Source organism: Patella vulgata, chromosome 6 (assembly GCF_932274485.2).
Source record: "Patella vulgata chromosome 6, xgPatVulg1.2, whole genome shotgun sequence".
NCBI classification, from domain to species: Eukaryota; Metazoa; Mollusca; class Gastropoda; family Patellidae; genus Patella; species Patella vulgata.
In genome coordinates this window covers 62,380,157-62,392,868 of record NC_065884.2, presented here as the reverse complement: position 1 = coordinate 62,392,868, position 12,712 = coordinate 62,380,157, and the positions used below count along the sequence as shown (strand labels likewise).

At 38.3% G+C, this 12,712-nt stretch overlaps 1 long non-coding RNA gene across 1 annotated transcript; it reads left to right on the top strand.

Annotated features, from left to right (window-relative positions):
* Positions 1 to 8,892: 8,892 nt before the first annotated feature.
* On the top strand, positions 8,893 to 12,223 carry LOC126825654 (uncharacterized). The gene is made up of 3 exons (XR_007682088.1): positions 8,893 to 8,987; positions 9,463 to 9,620; positions 12,138 to 12,223. It is a non-coding gene; the product is annotated as an uncharacterized LOC126825654 (long non-coding RNA).
* Positions 12,224 to 12,712: the final 489 nt, after the last annotated feature.

The following is a 12,712-nucleotide window of genomic DNA, read 5'->3' as shown; positions in this document are numbered from 1 at the left end:
CATAAATACATGTAATTATATTAAAAATACTCAGCAAATAGGCCGGTTGTATGAAATTTAGACCATTCAAAAAAAAAAGAGAGTCCCCAACACCTGAGACCCGTTTTTTTATGTACGCGCGTAATGCAAATGTAATAGGACCATTTGCATGTAAACATCGAAAAGGCTCGCGGAAACGTGTACATGGAAAGTGGGCCCCAACTGAGTCCAGATATCCCTCACCTCTCCCGATATTTTGCATTTATACAGACACGCTATAACAAATACTGGGCCGCAGTGACCATATTATAGAGAGAGAGAGAGAGAGAGAAAAATGGGGTTTAACGTCCACTCGACACAAACTAGGTCATTTCGGGACTAACATATGGTTTTTAATTTTATTTCAATAATTCGCTTGCGCATAGGGTTCTTTAGCAGTGGGAGGAAACCGGAGGACCCGGAGAAAACCCACAAGGTTGGACAGGCGACCCTACTCCTTGTCACGTACAACCGGGGATTCGAAACCACGCCAGTCGACTCAATGACAGACATTATGATACAGCGCGCGCACGCTAACCATTCAGCCACCCCCCCCCCGACCATATTATAAATGAGATCTGTGAAAGTAAAGCCTCTATGGAATTGAGAGGAGATAGGAGAGAGGAGACCCTGGGGCTACGGGATCAGATAGCCCCTGCGCTACATTCAGATAGGGCCACTAGTATTTTATTCTAATGCACCCCACCCCCGCAAAAAAAAAAACCAAAAAAAAAAACAACAATCGTCAAGATAAGTGTATATTTACAAAGCCAATATTGCAATTCAAGCAAGTGCTTTGCGGAATGTAACAGCATTGAAGTAAAGCCTGTCCGGGCAAAACTTCCCTCATAGCACACTTCATGGCGTATGCCCGTCTTCATGAGCCCAATAGGAGCAGAACAGTAAGACGTTAAACCCCATTTCGTTTCATTTCCCATTAAAGCCTGTGCTTTAATCCGATCCTGTCTACAGAGGAGTCGAACTCACGTATTGTTGTATTGGTCCATTCAACAATGTACCCCTACAACAATATGGAGAGTCAATGTAGTGTGTGTAAGTAAAATCTAAATAAATGAAATGAAATTTGGTTTGGCGTCAAACTGCTCTCCTCCTACTGGACTATTAAAGAGGACATACATGTATACCAAACAATGTGCTATGAGGGAAATGTTGCCCGGATGGCGGCGCTATGGTCTACTCTTATATCGAATTCCATCTGCAAAGATTTTTTTTATGTGCACGCCAATGTGTACACGGGTATCCGATTGACTGTTCCAACCTCGCGTGTTTTCTACCGGTGCTCCGGTTTCCTCCCACTGCTAAAGACCCCTACGCGCAAACGAATTATTGAAATAAAATTGAACCATGTGTTAGTCCCGAAATGACCTAGTTTGTGTCGAGTGGACGTTAAACCCCATCTCTCTCTCTCTCTCTCTCTCTCTCTCTCTCCGAACGACTGTACGGTTTCGCTTGCCATGCCCTCCGTCTTGCACCATTGCCAACGAGGAACCACGCCGTAAAATCCGATGAACAGTAAAGTTTAACGCCCGACTTTATTTCAAGCTAAAATGATGTTTTTGACCCGACTTGAACTAGATTCAGGACAGATTAGTATGGTGGCTGATTGGTATCATGTCGTGATGTCTTGGTGTCGCCCTTCATAAGGCGGCAACCCGACATCACGACATTTTAACCCGACATCATGACAATCCGACAAATGTCGTAATGTCGCGTAAGCATGTCGTATTGTCAAGTTAAAATGTCGTGGTCTTGGGTTAAAATGTCGTGATGTCGGGTTTTCACGACATGATACCAATCAGCCACCATAGTTTAGTACCCATCACCGATGAGATAATCACCACTAATTGTATAGAAATTAGTAAAAATCTTTAGTTGTACAGTGATGGATGGCATCAGCAAGTATCATAAAGCCGAGCACACACGGGCAATTTTCTTATCCGATATGTAAGCGATATTTAAGTGCCATCATTTTGCTATAATAACAGTTCACCCGTTTGAGCAACAATCCGACGCCAGCTGATGTCGACTTTTGACGCTGACGACAAAGAATTGCTCGTGGCTCTGAAATCATACCTCAGTCACTATCTATGCGACGGCAAGCCAAGTCAATAGTCGTATGGTCAGCGGTGGCAATTCCTGAACCGTCGCCTGCAAATTTAATTTGCTTTTCAGCGCACACACATGTCGCCGTAATGTCGACAGCATCACTTGGTAACTAACAACAAACAAGTGTTGGTTGATTCAATCAGTGTGCACAATGCTTAATAGTTCTGTTATCTCAAAACGTGCTTCCCAGCAAGGATAGTATCGCTGACAATAACCTAGCTACAGCTCGGCTCCCATGACGCCAAACAAGTTCTAAAAAAAACCTCAAGAAACAAACGCTCTACCCCATCCTAGGATATCGTCTCTAATACGATCCCAGGTAGTTCACAAACAGTCCTCAATACGCCCATGTCGTCTGTACCCCGTCCACAGTCAGTTCATATCAAATTCAGATCGGATAAATTTGACATTTCCAAGCCCGTCCCAAGTCAGTTTAAACCCGTTTGTAATTAGTAAAACCTCGTTCGAAGCACTAATATTGAGTGTACAATCCTCCCCTTTTTCGAGGGCTATACAAACCTAGTGCATTCTTGCCATTTCTCATTCCCGCTGTGCAGAACAAACCATTCAAACATAGCTACAGTTGCCTTCTGTGTTCGTCAAGCTTCCAAAGAAAAATGCCAGAAAGACTGCCTATGGGAAAGCAACCACTAGTACTGCCCAAAATCCAGCTCCTGTAAATCTCCACACTCTGAGTAGATGATGAAGAGCAGCAGAGGTCCTGCTAATTGGTGTCGGCCACATCGCGTTGTAACACGTCCCAAGTAGGATCAAAGTAAGGCAATTCCGTTCATAGTACGGACATCTTGTTTTAAGTATGTTGTCACTCTGTCTAATTGCAGAACGGCGGACATGTTGAAAAGGCTCAAAGTTTAAGAATACCCTTCCCGTCCAAGCCAGCTCGTTCTTAAACAGTTGCCACTACGGTTACTCTGTTCTCACACAGTTTAAGCTCGTTTGGTACCACTTTCCAGAACTAGTTTGGTGTGATGTGGGCTTATAGGATGAATCACTGACAGTAATGACGAGGATAATGAATAAAGAAAGTAAATAACGCACGGAAATGAAAGAAACATGTGTGTATAACTAGACAGGAAATATTAATATCCAATAATCTAATAATTAAACAAATACAGCAGTAATTAATGAGAGTCGACATTACAGCTGTATTGTACTTATGACGGGGGAAAATAATCCAATTAATGTGTAATTACCTTCTAATGACAACAGATCTTAATTAATAACCACCGGGTATAATGGCGGATAATATCACGGTACACCTGTATGATTTACAGTCATCACTACCTGGATGGAAACAATTCTTATACGTTCACTGTCCCTGTTTTTCCGGACTTTCACATCTTGTTTGTTGACAACAAAGGGCGCATGGCTCCATTCTTTGGAGTATCAACCAGGGACGTAACTGGCTCAGAGAAACGAGGGGCGGGAAATGTTCTCATGGGGTGCTATAATATTTACGGACAATGTATATCTATTGTTTTTATAGTCGACAATTGTTTTCACGGGGGGGGGGAGGGGGGTCGAAACTTTGTCCACCCCCCGCCCTGCGCCCCCCCCCCCTTAGTTAAGGGCCTGGTATTAATATGTTAACGTAATATATGTTAATGTAATATCAATGTATATAAATGGTTTATATTCAAATTTTACAATAAAAAAAGAAAAAAAAAAAAAAAAAACAATATTGTAATTTCTAATCAATTATGTTCGATCAATTCACTCGACTACTCCCTCTAGGGCTTCACTAATGCCAACAAAAGGACGCTGACGAGAGGAGAGAGATGAGAAAGCAACTGCGATTAGTATGGAGCCGAATCGTTGTTATATTAAGAGAAAATATGATATCTAAAATTGCAAAATTGTTCTAGTCAAAACGGTATAAATTGTCGTATCGGAATTTTTCATTTGCAAATAACGCATAATATATTTATGAATATTTAACATAATGAAATTGTAAAATTCACAGTAAGATTTTCATCTTTGCTTTTTCAACTATCAGAATGTCTCCATTGTATTTTTAACTTTTAAGTGACAGAGGGCGTGGTTCCGCGTTTATTCGCCGTTGCTGGCATAAGTCGTTGGTACTTATCTGCTCGACTAACGGGGCAAAGCTGAGAGGCTTCTGACCCCGAGTCCGTCACTGATACAATTCTTTAAGTGATGATAGTCGGATTATTTAGTTACTGATATAATATCAAGGGATAGATAGTGAAAAGGGTCATTCATTAGGCTACCTGACAATAAGAAAGGCCACAGATGCCATGAGAAAGAATGGACCTGGCAGGGTTAGCCTGCTTAATTTTCGAAGATTTGACATGAAAACCAAACTTATAAGGTTAAATATTCATAAAATTAATGAATTTTGTGTTAATTACAAATGAAAAATCTCGAAAATGAAAATTTTTACCATTTTGAGTATGGCAATAATGATATTTTCTCTTAATATGACAAATATTCGGTTCCATAAATCAGCAGGCCCTGTATTAACGCTTAACCAAACTAATGCTACATTCTCAAAATATATTAGGTTAGCAGGAAATTGTTCAAATTCAGATATATACTAATATAATATAGTAAGATTATGGTATATAAAGCATAGTATATCTGTATATCAGTGAACTTAACAACCTTATTGGTCAATAAATATCCATATATCACACAATATGACACATGATAGCCAATCAGCGACTGATTATTAAATTCTTATCATCTATATCTATCAGGACAAATACCCTCTTTTGTTTCACTCGATATTAACCACGACTTCAATCCTTGGTCGGATATCATAGCAAGTAGCGCGAGTTGATAAATTATTGTCTTTTCTCTTTGAAAAACAAAAACTGCAAACAATAGAAAATATCACTTTTCAATATGAAAACATCATGATTCCAGATATCCTGAAAAACAAAAACAATTTGGTGGATAAATGTTACAATTTTGAAAAGTGAATTCGAGTGAACTTTTTAAAAACAATATTTGAGAAGCGAACACTTCATTTTGAGGACTCTCCAAAAGGATTTTATTATTGTGGTTATGAAATGAAAAATAAACTGATCCGACTGTTTTGTGATTTGTGTTTGAAGAGTGGATTATAGACTCAAAATTTTATAGGATTGGCGTAAAACTAGGCCCGAAGGTGTGTTTACCTTGAGCCTGAATACAGTTTGATTTGTTGATAATATCGATTGATTTCTAACCATTAGTTTGATCAGCCCTCAGTATATATTTAAAATGGATCTTTCTATGACCAAGACACAGGAAGCCGGTATACAGCGAGTAAATGACCATTCTATTGAAAACATTTTAAGGAATTCCCTTCGAAAGGATTCCAGTGAGCAGACTTCTAGTTCTAATGACGTCACAGATATTTCTTTGTTAGGGGAGACAATTTCAGGTAATATTTTACGAGAATTTTGGCGTCATTATGTACAGAAGGTTAATATTTTGTGTACTATGTTTTTTTGTGGCGACTTACCCGTTAGACCTAGCTCAGTGGGTAAGACGCTGACTCTCTAGCATGGAGGTCGTGGGTTCGTTCCCGGTACTGGTCGAGAAAATTCGTCGTGATTTTCCGGCGTGGTTTCTGTTTCTTGGTGCATGGTGCAGGACGGAGTTCCTGACAAGGACAACTGATTGTCCTGTCCTTCGGATGGGAAAATAACTGAGGTCCCGTGTACACATTGACGTACATGTAAAAGATCCCTTGGCAGTTGGAATTCGATATAAGAGTCAGCCTTTGCGCCGCTGTCCGGGCAAAATACCCTCATAGCACATTGTATGACATATGCCGTCTTCATTAACCCAGTCGGGGTAGAACAGTAGGACGTTAATCCCCATTCCATATAATTCCATTGAGACCACACACTTTCAGTGAAAAGCACGATCCCTGATGGAACGAAAACCCCTTGACAGTCTGTCTCCCTTTGCGTCGCTGTTCGGGCAAAATTACACTCATAGCACACTGTATGGCATATACCCGTCTCCATTAGCCCAGTCGGAACAGAAAAGTAGGACGTTAAACCCCATTTCATTTCCTTTACATTTCAATTAATTAGATTGAATGCAATTTCTTCACCCGTTCCTGTATATTCTATGCGTTGAAGCTAAAATACACGTGCCAGCCTTTAAGCGCCCGATCAACACGAATGCAATATCTTTAAAATGTTATTAATTTCAGGTGATCTATACGACCGTTGTTATCTATAGTCGTTGTTTATAAGGTTCTTTGTTTTTCTGTAAATGAAAGTAGAGAATTATAAAACTAACATCAGACGAGATATAAATCAACATCGTTATTTATATCTTGATTATACGATGTAATAAATCTTATATCAACCCAATAAACACCCTCACAATATGGGTTATACATTAGGTTTTGTGTGATCAATAGAGATACCTGAAATAGCGAGACATTGACAATCGCATTTGCCATACATTGTTTGCAAGTTTTCCGCGAATGAAGTCCATTTTGTTTATTATAATCGAGTTATTCTGTCAGTTTTTTACAATACGGAGGTAGTATTTGGTAGTATTGGGTGAGTACTGGGCAAATCGTCCTGCCAAACGTTCTCCGTTTTACACCGCTGACATGATAAGAGGTCAAGAAAATTGTAAATTTGTAAATTGGTCTCTCTCTCTCTCTCACTCTCTCTATCTCTCTCTCTCTGGGGACGCTCGTCGATTGTCAGCCCACCGGAACACTCCAAATTGACAGAGAGAGAGAGAGAGAGAGAGAGAGAGAGAGAAATGGGGTTTAACGTCCACTCGACACAAACTAGGTCATTTCGGGACTAACATATGGTTTTAATTTTATTTCAATAATTCGCCTGCGCGTAGGGGTCTTTAGCAGTGGGAGGAAACCGGAGGACCCGGAGAAAACCCACGAGGTTGGACAGGCGACCCTACACCTTGTCACGTACAACCGGGGATTCGAAACCACGCCAGTTGACTCAATGACAGACTTTATGATACAGCGCGCGCACGCTAACCATTCAGCCATCCCCCCCCCCCCCAAATTGACAGACTTGCTATTCAGTTCTGTCACAGCTCCTTTAGCCCCGTTATCCTAGATTGAGTAGGCTCGTGACGTAATTCACACCACGAATTTGGATAAATGGGTATGGAATAAATAATGATCGATAAACCATAGACGTGCACCTGTGAAGCTATATGATACTGAGCTCACTATTAACTCGGTTTTGAATTCGGACGTGACCGAAAAAAAAAATCTTATTTAATATTAACAATAACATAATTTCGTTATCAGATTGTAGCCAGGTAAAGAAATACCTGTAAATCCTTCTTACTTTCACCTGATACCCAGCTAAAGCAACCCTTAGTTTGTAGAATGATGAAATTTTAAAATTCGTTTCGTTTACTATTTCGGATTTTTACACATCATTATTTTAACCTAAGTATTGTAAATCAACCAGTCATACTACTGTTTAACCCAAAACCCATCAACATCACTATTTATTGGGTTTTGAAATTCTCTTTAGTCATAAACCCGTCTTCATTAGCCCAGTCGAAGCAGAACAATAGGAGGTTAAACCCTATCCTATTTCATTTGATTCATTTCATTTCATTTCGTTGGGTATAGTTTGTGCCATCTTCATGACTCGACATCTTTTCGTGTTAAAGTTACATTTTATTATTAAAATCTCTGAACATCCTTTGAGTTATTGTAAAGTAAAATGTTGTTAAAGTTGGATCATTTTAAAGAAATATCAGGCCAAAAACTGGTCCATTTATAATCTTTAAATGACATTTAGTATAAACTGGATAGAGTAAAAACAAAAACACATACTTTTGAGAGAATATTCTTCGAATACACTAGTAGCTGTTTTCCAATAGTATGTGTTTTTGTTTTTGGTTCAGTTATGTTTAATATTTACAAAGAAATGATGAGCATAATTGTTTGGGTTCGTGTTCGGGTTAAAACCCCACGCGGACGAAATATCGGTTATCAAAATGTCGTACATTCCAGATAATATTATTGGGGGAGTCGACAATTTGTTAATCCATTTTATATCCCGCTGCACCGATCCCCTATATATTTAGAATAATTCGCCGATGGACATTTTACGAAAGATTAAACATCAATCTAATATTTGACGCCACTTTCAGACAAATCCGGGATTTTAAATTGATTTGATAAGAATGTGTACTCGTCAAAGGCGTTACAGACCTTTTTTTCCATCCTAAACTATGTTAGTTCTGTCTGTAATGTTTCAAATCACTAAATGTCACTCAAGGATTATATTCGTCATCAGTATGGGGATGAGGTAATTAAGTGTGTACGTCAGCTTAGTAAACTAGACGGTAAATATATTCAAGTGTGCAACAACTTAACATTTCTTATGAGATCAGTATGGCTTCACACTGTACATTCATATATAGACCTTTCAGATTACTAAATGTTATTGCGCTTGATAACGATAAGAGAATACTTATCGAAACGTCGTGCTTGTGTGTAAGACCCCAATGATTGTTGTCCCATATAACTGTGTTAGTTCTGCGATAGCTTGAACTTGGATGTCAGAAGCGAAACCTATTATTGTGTAGAAGTAATCTCGGGATAAAAGGCCACAAAATTAAAACATCTGAATGCCACAAAGTTTTATAATGTGTGTTAGAAAGAGTAGGTATATAATATGTTCCTTGTATAATTCCAGATACAACCCAGATTCCAACATGCTCATATTTTGATGACGTCGATGGCGGAAGTACCCTGGATCTGCCACAGCGAGACAGCTCGACTTTTAATCAACCAACATCCAAATTAGGGAATTGTTTACACGCCATGGAGTATAAACACACATTTAGTAAGTAAAGTACATGACAAATACAGCTTAATGACCGAACGGTGACCAGTGGAATGCAAGTGACCTCGGTTTTTCGTCCCATACAAAAGACTAGAATCTTTTGTCGCAAAGATCTCCGTCTTGCACCAGTGTCAAATAGGAAGCAGACTGGCCAACACCGGGATCGAACCCGGGACCTCCTGATTAGTGTGTCAGGCACGTAGCAGTTGAAATTCGGAGATTAAGCGGAATCGCTGATGTCATTTTGTCATACATATTCTTTAGCCAGACCTATAATTCGTTTTTTTTTTTTTTATATATACGTGTGTATACTTTCGATGACCTTCACTATCCAATGCAGTAAATGTAAGTAGAATGGAATTTTAAAGTATAAAACACGGAACGAAATAGAGCCTGTGATTTGATCAGATTATGACAGACAGTGTTCCAATGACTTTTATAAGAATTAAAACAAAATACATCTTTATCTCCGCAGATCCGGACGGTTCACCAAAGAAACGACGATTTCGCACGACCTTTACAGCCAAACAGCTTCAAGAGCTAGAGAAAGTGTTCCGCGTGACACATTACCCGGATGTAAATACACGAGATGACTTAAGCCATAAAACGGATCTCAGTGAAGAAAGAGTTCAGGTATGCACTGTTTAAATATTTATATGTTAGCGTTAAGACATTCTGGGAGCTACGGTGGCACAGTGAGTAAGGCGTTGGATACCAAACCTGGAGGTCGCGTGTTCGATCCCTGCGTTGGCCGAGAAAGTTCATCGGGATTTTGCAGCGTGTTTGCCCCATGTCAGTGTAGCAAGACTAATGCCCTGGCAAGAGACAACGTAGTCGTTGGAAAGGTACAAACAATCGAGGTCCCTTGGCAGTCGGCAGTTGGAATTCGATTTAAGTGTACACTGTTAGAAAAAATCTGGTAAATTTACATGAAAATTACTGGCAGCAAAAGTTGCCAGTAAATTTACTGTAAATAAACATTCAGCTGTAATATTACAGAGTTTCTGTAATTTGACTTTGTGAGTAAATTTACCTTAAAACAGTAAATGTTTTTTTTAACTTTGGACTGTAAATTCACCGCAACACAGTAAATGAACGGTTACAGTAAGTTTGTTTTTAAACTTCCCAATGTAAATTTACCTAAAAGCAGTAAATGAAAAATTACAGACAAATGTTAAAAAAACCCACAATGATTTTAACTTCCGTTCCAGGATTTTAGATGTAAGCTTGTGGTACTGTCTACTGCAGGCATTGTAACTCTGCTCTAGAGACAGTCAAGCTAACACTGGCCAATCGGTTTAATTAACCGTCTTCAATTGACCTTGGTTACGAGATAATACAATCTATGACAAGAAAGTCAAAACATTTTTTTATACGTTAATGAACATACTTACAATCTGATCAACGTACGATGAATAATAATACACTTTTTAGATCGTATAAATAAAGAAAATTAAATATATATAACATGCATATACCAAATTTCACAAAATGTGATAGTCCATATTATGGTTAATAAATTAGAATGAATACTATAAGAAAATAATTATTAGGAATGGTTCGTTGCTATGGAATACTAAAATAAAATAAGAGACAGTAAATTTACATTAGAGACAGTAAATTTACCAATTTACCAATAAGTAAATTTACAAAATAATGTGAATAAACGTAAATCTGTAAAATTACCTACTGGCTTTGCTATTTTCATTTCAATATTGAAATATTACGCATGTATTTTTACCAGGGTTTAATGTGCCTTTGGTTTCATCAAAGTTTATTGTAAAAAAGAATGAAACTTGGTAAATATACATCATTTTGGTAAACATTCCGAACATTTTTGGTAAAAATTTAATTGCTGTAAATTTACTTATATTTCTAACCTGAAAGTTTACAAAATAATGTGAGTAAACGTAAAATCTCTAAAATTGCTTGCTAAGAGACAATAAATTTACCGAATACGATAACTACCAATAAGTTAAACATACATTATGCAAGAGCTAAATCTGCCTATTGCAGGTCTTTCTTTAGGCCTGATATGTTCTATAAACTATGAATTAGACATTTATTAACATGAAAAGACCATAATCAACTCATGGATGCCATCTTATGTGTTGGATTTTCACTGGATTTGAGTCCGATCTGGGCTCAACGCTCATTAATGATTAAATTCAAAAATAGATAATCAAGACTATGTTTTTTTTTATCGTACTGACTTAATAAGTAATGATGATCGAGGCTAGGCCTAACATTCAGTCTCTAATATCTCGGTTCCGAGTGGATCAATTTGACAGAAATTTTAACATATTGCCTTTACATTATCTAGTTTTTAACTATTATAGTGAGAACTGCTGTATTTTATTTATATTTGTAACCTAAAAGTAAATTTACAAAATAATGTGAATAAACGTAAGATTTGTAAAATTACATGCATGCTTGTTTATTTTGAGTTCAGTTTGGAAATATTACATATGTAAGAATGTATTTTTACTGATTTTGAATGTGTCTTTGATTTCATCACCGTCTATTGTAAAAAAAGACACGAAACTCTGTAAACATACACGAAACTCCGTTAAAATACGCCAGACTTGGTAAAACTATACTACATTGTGGTGAACATACCGATAATTAAGGTACAAAAACTACTTGTACTACTGTAATTTTACAAAAATTTCTAACAGTGTAGGCTGTAGCGCCGCTGTCCGGGCAACGTTGTCCTCATAACACACTGCATGGCCTATATCCGACTTCATTAGCCCAGTCGGAGCAGAACAGTAGGATGTTAAACCCCATTTCATGTTATTTCATTTCATTTAACATTCAAGGCATGTGCGGTTTAGATCATAAGGTCTGCCACTGAGTCAAGGCTAGTGGTTGCGGCCCAGACTTGCACGTGGCCTCGATTGTCTCCATACGCAAAAGACTCATGCCGCGTGTAATCGATTTATTGAAATAATGATTTGAAATAAAGATATATTATTATGTTAATTCATAGTTTTGTGTCACGTGCGCTTTAGATCAAAAGGTCTAACATTTGCTTTGATTGGACGTTAAACCCCAGCCTTCTCTAGTTCCGTCAAATTTTGTTTAGCAATATAGTATTATGACGATTCGGATATTAATTAAGACTTGCCATATTTATCTTCATTTCAGATTTGGTTTCAAAACAGACGAGCAAAATGGAGGAAATATGAACGCCTGGGGAATTTTGGCGGGCTTCATGAAATCAAGGCACTCAATTTTGTTCCTGCACCCAAATCCGTCGTAAAAATCGACCCAGAACAGGTGAGAAATTTTCACTCCATTCTTTTAATTGCCATCCGGTAAGGTCACGGCGGAACTGTATGATACAGTGGTCGATGTGATAATATTCGAGTAAGCCCCTGTAGCTCAATGAAGGAGCTAGTTCGCGATCTCGTTTCCTAGTGTCAATGGTGTTTGACAGGGACCTGGCAAGGAACAGCTAGTTCGGATGGTGCGAAACGCCGACTTCCCGCGCACGCATTGGCATGCACGTTAAAGAATGATCTTACAATTCGAATAAAATTAGGCTTTGCAGGCACAATTTTCCTCATATCACACGGCATGACGTATACCCGTTTTCATTAGCTCGGCTTTTACGGAAAATTATACACTAAACCCTATTTCATTTCGCAATATCTACAAGTAGCGGTTGACTCGTTGCTGCACGGAAGAGGTAGGCCATCGCCACCGGGCCCATGTTACTT